The sequence below is a fragment of the Pristis pectinata genome, chromosome X (genome assembly GCF_009764475.1).
Source record: "Pristis pectinata isolate sPriPec2 chromosome X, sPriPec2.1.pri, whole genome shotgun sequence".
Taxonomy (NCBI): domain Eukaryota; kingdom Metazoa; phylum Chordata; class Chondrichthyes; order Rhinopristiformes; family Pristidae; genus Pristis; species Pristis pectinata.
In genome coordinates, this window is record NC_067450.1 from 247,928 (window position 1) to 255,427 (window position 7,500).

Here is a 7,500-nt window from a genome sequence, read left to right on the forward strand (position 1 = left end):
TATCTATTTCCCCTACCCGTCTAGCGTTTCATTCCGAACTCATCCTCTCCCACCCCCCCTCACCTCCTCCCCACCCACGCAAGACGATAAATATCCCCCCCTTCCCCAGTAAAATGAAAATACTCGCACACAACGCGTGAGGCTTGCTATAAGTTGACGATACTATATTTTTAAACATCGTGTCGATTTTTAAGGTCTTCAAATCAATCCGCCGAAAGCATAATTTAGTATATAGATGTAAAACTTATGTAGACGCTTAATTTCTAAAGATTAATTTAAGACATAAATATTTATCTGAATAAACTGTGAAGCAAAATATGAAAATTCATATGATAAATTAACTGTATTTTAAGCTTGAATTACTATGATTCAAATAAAGCCTTATATTAAACTATGTACTAACATTTCAATTTGTTTTAATATTATATGAAAGCTTTAATATTTATATCAAAATATTAATCTCTATTTTATATATGTATACATATAAATATGTGTATATCTTAAACTGCAATGAAACCATATATTAAGCTTTGTATTTTAAATTAATCTCAATTAAACTTCAGCTGGTAAGCTTTGTATTTAAGTAGAATTTCTTTGTTCATGCAAGGATTTATATATATTATAACAAAATGCAAAATGTAGTTTGTTATATGAAACTTTATATAAGCTTTAAATTACAAGTATACGTGGATTTTAATTTATGTAAAGATGTATATGAACTTGTAATGAAATTTAAAATGCACAACAATATGTGTTTAAATTATATAAAAATGCAGATTAATATTTATTATAAGTCTTAAATTACAATACGTCAATTTTAATTTATCTCAAGATGTGTAAGAACTTGGAATGAAATTTAAAATATGCGGTTTAATATATGCTGTTTAAATTGTATAAAAATGTAGATTTATTTAGTATATTATGCCTTAAATTTCAAGAATGTGTGGATTTTAATTTATATAAAGATGTGTAAGAACTTGTAATGAAATTTAAAATACGTGGTTTAATATATGCTGTTTAAATTGTATAAAAATGTAGATTTATTTTATATATTATGCCTTAAATTACAAGAATGTGTGGATTTTAATTTATCTCAAGATGTGTAGGAACTTGTAATGAAATTTAAAATACGTGGTTTAATATATGCCGTTTAAATTGTATAAAAATGTAGATTTATTTTATATATTATAAGCCTTAACTTACAAGAATGTGTGGATTTTAATTTATCTCAAGATGTGTAGGAACTTGTAATGAAATTTAAAATACGTGGTTTAATATATGCCGTTTAAATTGTATAAAAATGTAGATTGATTTAATATATTATAAGCCTTAAATTACAAGAATGTGTGGATTTTAATTTATCTCAAGATGTGTAGGAACTTGTAATGAAATTTAAAATACGTGGTTTAATATATGCTGTTTAAATTGTATAAAATGTAGATTGATATAATATATTATAAGTCTTAAATTTAAAAGATATGTGGATTTTAATTTATATAAAGATGTATACGAACTTATAATGAAATTTAAAATAGATAGCTTAATAAGTGATGTTTAAATTATATAAAAATGCAGAATAATATATATTATAAGCCTTAAATTGCAAGGATACGTGGATTTTAATTCAGATAAATATGTACATGAACATGTAATGAAATGTAAGGTACGCAGTTTAACATATGATGTTTAAATTATAATAAAATGTGGGTTAACAAAATATATTATAAGCCTTAAATTACAGGGATGTGTGGATTTTTAATTTATATAAAGATGTATAAGAACGTAATGAAATTTAAAATATACGGTTTAATATATGCTGTTTAAATTATACAAAATGTAGATTAATATAATATATTAATTACAAGAATGCGTGGATTTTAATTTATATAAAGATGTATAAGAACTTGTAATGAAATGTTAAACACACAATTTAATAAATGATGTTTAAATTATATAAAATGTAGATTTATATCTAATGACACAATTACAATATATGAATTTTATAAAACTTATATGAACATAATTTCTTAAAATACAAAGCTTTAATATATTAAGTTTAATTTACACCTCGCGTTGTGTTACTAGATAATTAAACTCACAAAATGTCAAGTTTAATATCTACAAAGCTGTGCGTGAAAATGTAAGAGAACTTAAAACAAAAAAACTTAGATGTGAAGTGTATTAAACGTTATCTAAATATATTAATATAAGGTTTAATTGCGCAACAAAACCACGTATATATAATAATGTATAAAATATTTAACATGTAAATAACGATGTCCAAAGATCAGTACAGATTTTTTAATGTAAAAAATTTAAAATAAATTAAAGAAAATCTGAAATGTTCGCTAGAAAAATTGTCACAAAAGTCGGATAATTTGGAATGAGACGGCACAGTTAACAGATGTTTAAAACCTTGGGGATTTCAGCCAAACACCCCAAGGTATTGTGCGTAATTTCTCGGACGTGAACGCGGGGCCCAGCTTCCCAACAGATTTAAGGAGATAACGTCTTGAGATGGTTGAAGTTAAACAGAACGAGAGAGAGAACAGAGACAGAGAAACGGAGCCTCAAGTGTCATAAACAACATCGTAGCTGCTAAAGGCTGCCTGAATCTCGCAAAGGCCGATGACAGAATTCGAAACTGCGCCTTTTCTTAAAAAATATATATATTAAAAATAACCTAAAGAAATAAAACGCGTAATTATCCTAACTTTTACCACAGCACCTGATAATGTGCCACAGGAAAGCTGTTTTCCAACGCAGAGACAAAATAAAAAAAAGCCGTAACGTCAAGGGCAAAGTTAACATACTTAATTATGTAGTAATTAAAAAAACTGAAACTCCACCGATAGGTAACCAGTACAAAAATCCGTGCCAGAACCTTGCAGCGGGTGAAAAAAAGACAAAAGAAGTATCTGTGTATTTTAAGATAAAATCGAATCAAGACTCAATCTTGACGGTCACGAAATCTTTCAATTCTCTCTTTTTGTTCCTGCGTTTTTGGATTTGCGCGCACACACACATACACACACACACACTTGGAATGCTGAAGGCACATTTAAATTTAAGCTTCTCTCCCTCCACCCCCCGAGAAAGATTTCAGACCCGCGCGGAGCGGATGGTAAGTGGTCTCGTTATCTCTCCGGCCGTTGTATCGATCGCTGGGCCTCTTAGCCGCCGAAATCTGACTGACGTGATACAGGCAGTTTTTTGTTGTGGCGGTTTTCACACTTAATCCCAACAACAGTAAACTACCTACACCACGTTTCAGCTGCGTAGTAGAGGAGAGGGTGAGGATATTCAGGTAGGGGTGTGTGTGTGTGTGTGTGTGTGTGTGTGTGTGTGTGTGTGTGTGTGTGTGTGTGTGTGTGTGTGTGTGTGTGGGTCAGTGAATGTTGTGTGTGTGTGAGAGAGAGTGTTTTGTGTGTGTGGGTCAGTGAATGTTTTGTGTGTGTGTGTGTGTGTGTTGTGTATCGACGTCTAAGTCTACAGATGTAAGGGACAATCTTATGTACAAATCAACGTGGAATAAAAGTTAGGTTCTGGGATCTTCAGGAACACAGAATGGAACTGGGGGGAAGATGAAAATAACAGAACAAAACTGTTCATAGAAAAAAGGTTTCTGGAAATCAGAATTGGTATAATGTATTGATTTCCCAAAGAACTGAACGCAAACTTGCAAACAATTGGACATACAGACAAAACTCCCAAGCTATACGAAAAGGAATAGACCACTGCGTTAGATATATAAATACCTGTTAGATAGAATCAATAGTCAGGCAGACGAGTTGACAGTTACAACACGGACTCGCATGTATGAGGTATACCGAGTCGGGTGTATTGATAAAGAGATCGGCAGATAAGTGTGATCGGTAGATAAGAGACAGACAGACAGACAGATAGATGGACTGATAGAGAGAGAGAGAGAGAGAGAGAGAGAGAGAGAGAGAGAGAGAGAGAGAGAGAGAGAGAGAGAGAGAGAGAGAGAGAGAGAGAGAGACTGATAGATTTAGAATAATGTGTGACTGGCTTGATGGGCAGTCCAGCAATTGTTAAGGAACATATCCTGAGATAGATAGACACAGATAGATAGAAAGAAAGCTAGGTACATGGATGAATAGATGCATAGATAGACGGGTAGAAAGAAAGATAGACGGACAGACAGACAGACAGACAGACAGACAGACAGACAGACAGACAGATAGACAGATAGATAGATAGATAGATAGATAGATAGATAGATAGATAGATAGATAGATAGATAGATAGATAGATAGATAGATAGATAGATAGATAGATAGATAGATAGATTGATTGATTGATTGATTTATAATAATGTGATTGGCTTGATAGGCAGTCCAACAATTGTTAAGGAACATATCCTGAGATAGATAGACACAGATAGATAAAAAGAAAGCTAGGTACATGGATCTGCATAGATAGATATACAGGTAGAATGACAGATAGATGGACAGATAGATAGATGATTGATAGATAAAGAGATAGATAGATGACAGATAGACAGACAGAGATAGATTTATCATAAAAATAGCAACTGGTTTGATAGACAGTTGGACAACCAATTTATAGATATATTATGAGATAGACATAGAATGGTAGATAGATGGATGAACAGATGCTAAGTAGATATGGATAGATAGATTCATCATATAAATAAGGAACTGGTTTGATAGTTCGACATCTGGTTAACAGATATTCTGAGATAGGCATCGACACATAGATAGCTAGATATAGATAGATATAGATAGATTAGATAGCTAGCTAGATAGACAGATAGACAGACACACAGACAGATAGATAGATAAACAGACAGACAGATAGACAGATAGATAGATGATAGATAGGTAGATAGATAGACAGACTTATAGTAAAAACATGTTTGGTTTGATGGATTGTTTGACAACTGGTTTAATAAAGAAATCCTGAGATGGAAAAATAGATCCTGATAAATAGATGATAAGCGACAGGTAAATAGATAAAAATGGACAGATACATGGAGAAAAAGACAGATGGACAGAGATAACTACGTAGATAGATATAGATATACACAGCTAACCAGATAGATAGATCAGAGATGGATAAACAGATTATCAGACAAATAGATAGATAGATAGATGATAGTTAGATCGGCATATATAGATGAAAGATAGATAGTTTGACAGATAGATGAGATAGATAGATAGATAGATAGATAGATAGATAGATAGATAGATAGATAGATAGATAGATAGATAGATAGATGATAGATAGATAGATAGATAGATAGATAGATAGATAGATAGATAGATAGATAGATAGATAGATAGATAGATAGATAGATAGATAGATAGATAGATATAGATAGATAGATAGAACCAATGTACTGGCGTGCATACGCAATTACAGAACATATCGCAATTATGGATAAATTCTTCAAAATCCGGTCTTACCTCTTTACATATCCGAAATGTTCTTGCATTGCGAAGCCTCCCGCATCCTGCTGACTGCCGACATACTCAGCTCTTGCGCCGGTAGTGTCAAGCCATTCCGTTGCGAAAGGCTCCGAGCGCATCGCTCTCTCCCCCCCCCCCTCTCTCCGTCTCGCTGCCTCCTTCTGTGTGTCTCTCGCTCATTATTTTAAATTCCAGCCCACGTTACATTTTTTTACGCCTCGTAAAATTCCACCTCCAGCTCTCGCCAGCCCTGTCCCCGGCATCAGTGTGTGATGACATTGAATTGATGCCGGTACACCTGCCTAACGCTCAAATGAAGGTGATCGGATCTCGTTAATATTAAATCCTCTTCGATCTGCCTTGCTCCCACCCACAGGAGCCTCCGATCCCACCCATGTCGAACATGTCGAAACTCAGCCGTCTTCAAGCCAGGAGCGCACTAGGAGTTTTATTTGCGGGTGTGTGTGTGGGGGGGGGGGGGGGGGGGGAATAAAAAATCGAAGCCATTGCAATAAATTGAGTTTATGAGGTAATGTGATTGAATGTACGTAGATGCGCGCGCGCGCACACATGCACACACACATATGCACACACACACACATATGCACACACACACATGCACACACACAGCACACACATGCACACACACGCACAAACACACATGCACACACATGCACCCACACGCACACACATGCACACACACATGCACACACATATACACACACATGCACACACACATATGCACACACATACACACAGATACATACAAGAGACTGTGTGAGAGAGATTATGTGTACAGCTGTGTGTGTGAGAGAGAGACTGTGTGTGAGAGCGTGACACACATGCACACACATACACACATATACACATACACACATATACACATACACGCGCGCGCACACATATATATACACACACGCGCACATACACATACATACACACACGCACACACGAACACACGCACAGATACACACACATACACTGATTTGCGAACACCATCTCTCTCCCTCTCTCTCTCACACGTACTGTACATATTGTACACACAATCTCTTTCTCACACACATTAACATACACACTTTCTCTTTCACACACACACGCTGTTATACACGCACGCGTTGATATACATAGTCTTCTGCACAGACATACACACGCAGTCTCCCCCACGCCCCCCACACGCAGATAGAGGGAGAGAGAGGGAGAGAGATGGTGTTCGTAAATGTGTCTCTGTGTGTATCTGTGCGTGTGTGTGCGTATATGTGTCTGTGTATGTGTGTGCACGTGTGTGTGCGTCGCTTGTGTATGTGTGTATGTGTGTGCATGTGTGTACGTGTATATATGTGTGTGTGCATGTGTGTCTCTCTCTTTCACACACACAGATGTACACAAAATCTCTTTCACACGGTCTCTCTTTCACACACAGATGTAACACAGTCTTTCTTTTACACGCACATATAACAGTCTCTCTCTCTCTCATACACAAACAAGAAGACACAACAGTCTTTCTTTCACACACACACACAAACACAGAGATACATACACATAGAGTCACACATACACGCACACAGCCTCTGATACATACACACACACACACACAAATACCCACACAGACAGACTAACTAAAGGGAGATACATTCACAAAATCATATTCAAATTCACACACTGTCACTCAGACTCATTAGGACACACACACACACACACACACACACACACACACACACACACACACAAGACGACAGATGTTTAAATATTCTCTCTCTCACACACACACACACACAGTTATAACACAGTCACACACTGTCTGAGACAAATACTCACATCCACACTCACACAACAGATATTGAAACACTCGCATTCATTTCCACACACTAACATCTAAACACACACACACGCACTATCAGACGTACATTCTGACTCTGACAAACACTGACAATTCACTTCGGCTCCCTTGCACAGCAGGTAGACGAACGCAATCACAAACACACGCACACGCACATACAGGAGCAAAAATAAACCATACACATCTGCTGCACATTTAAACATTCAC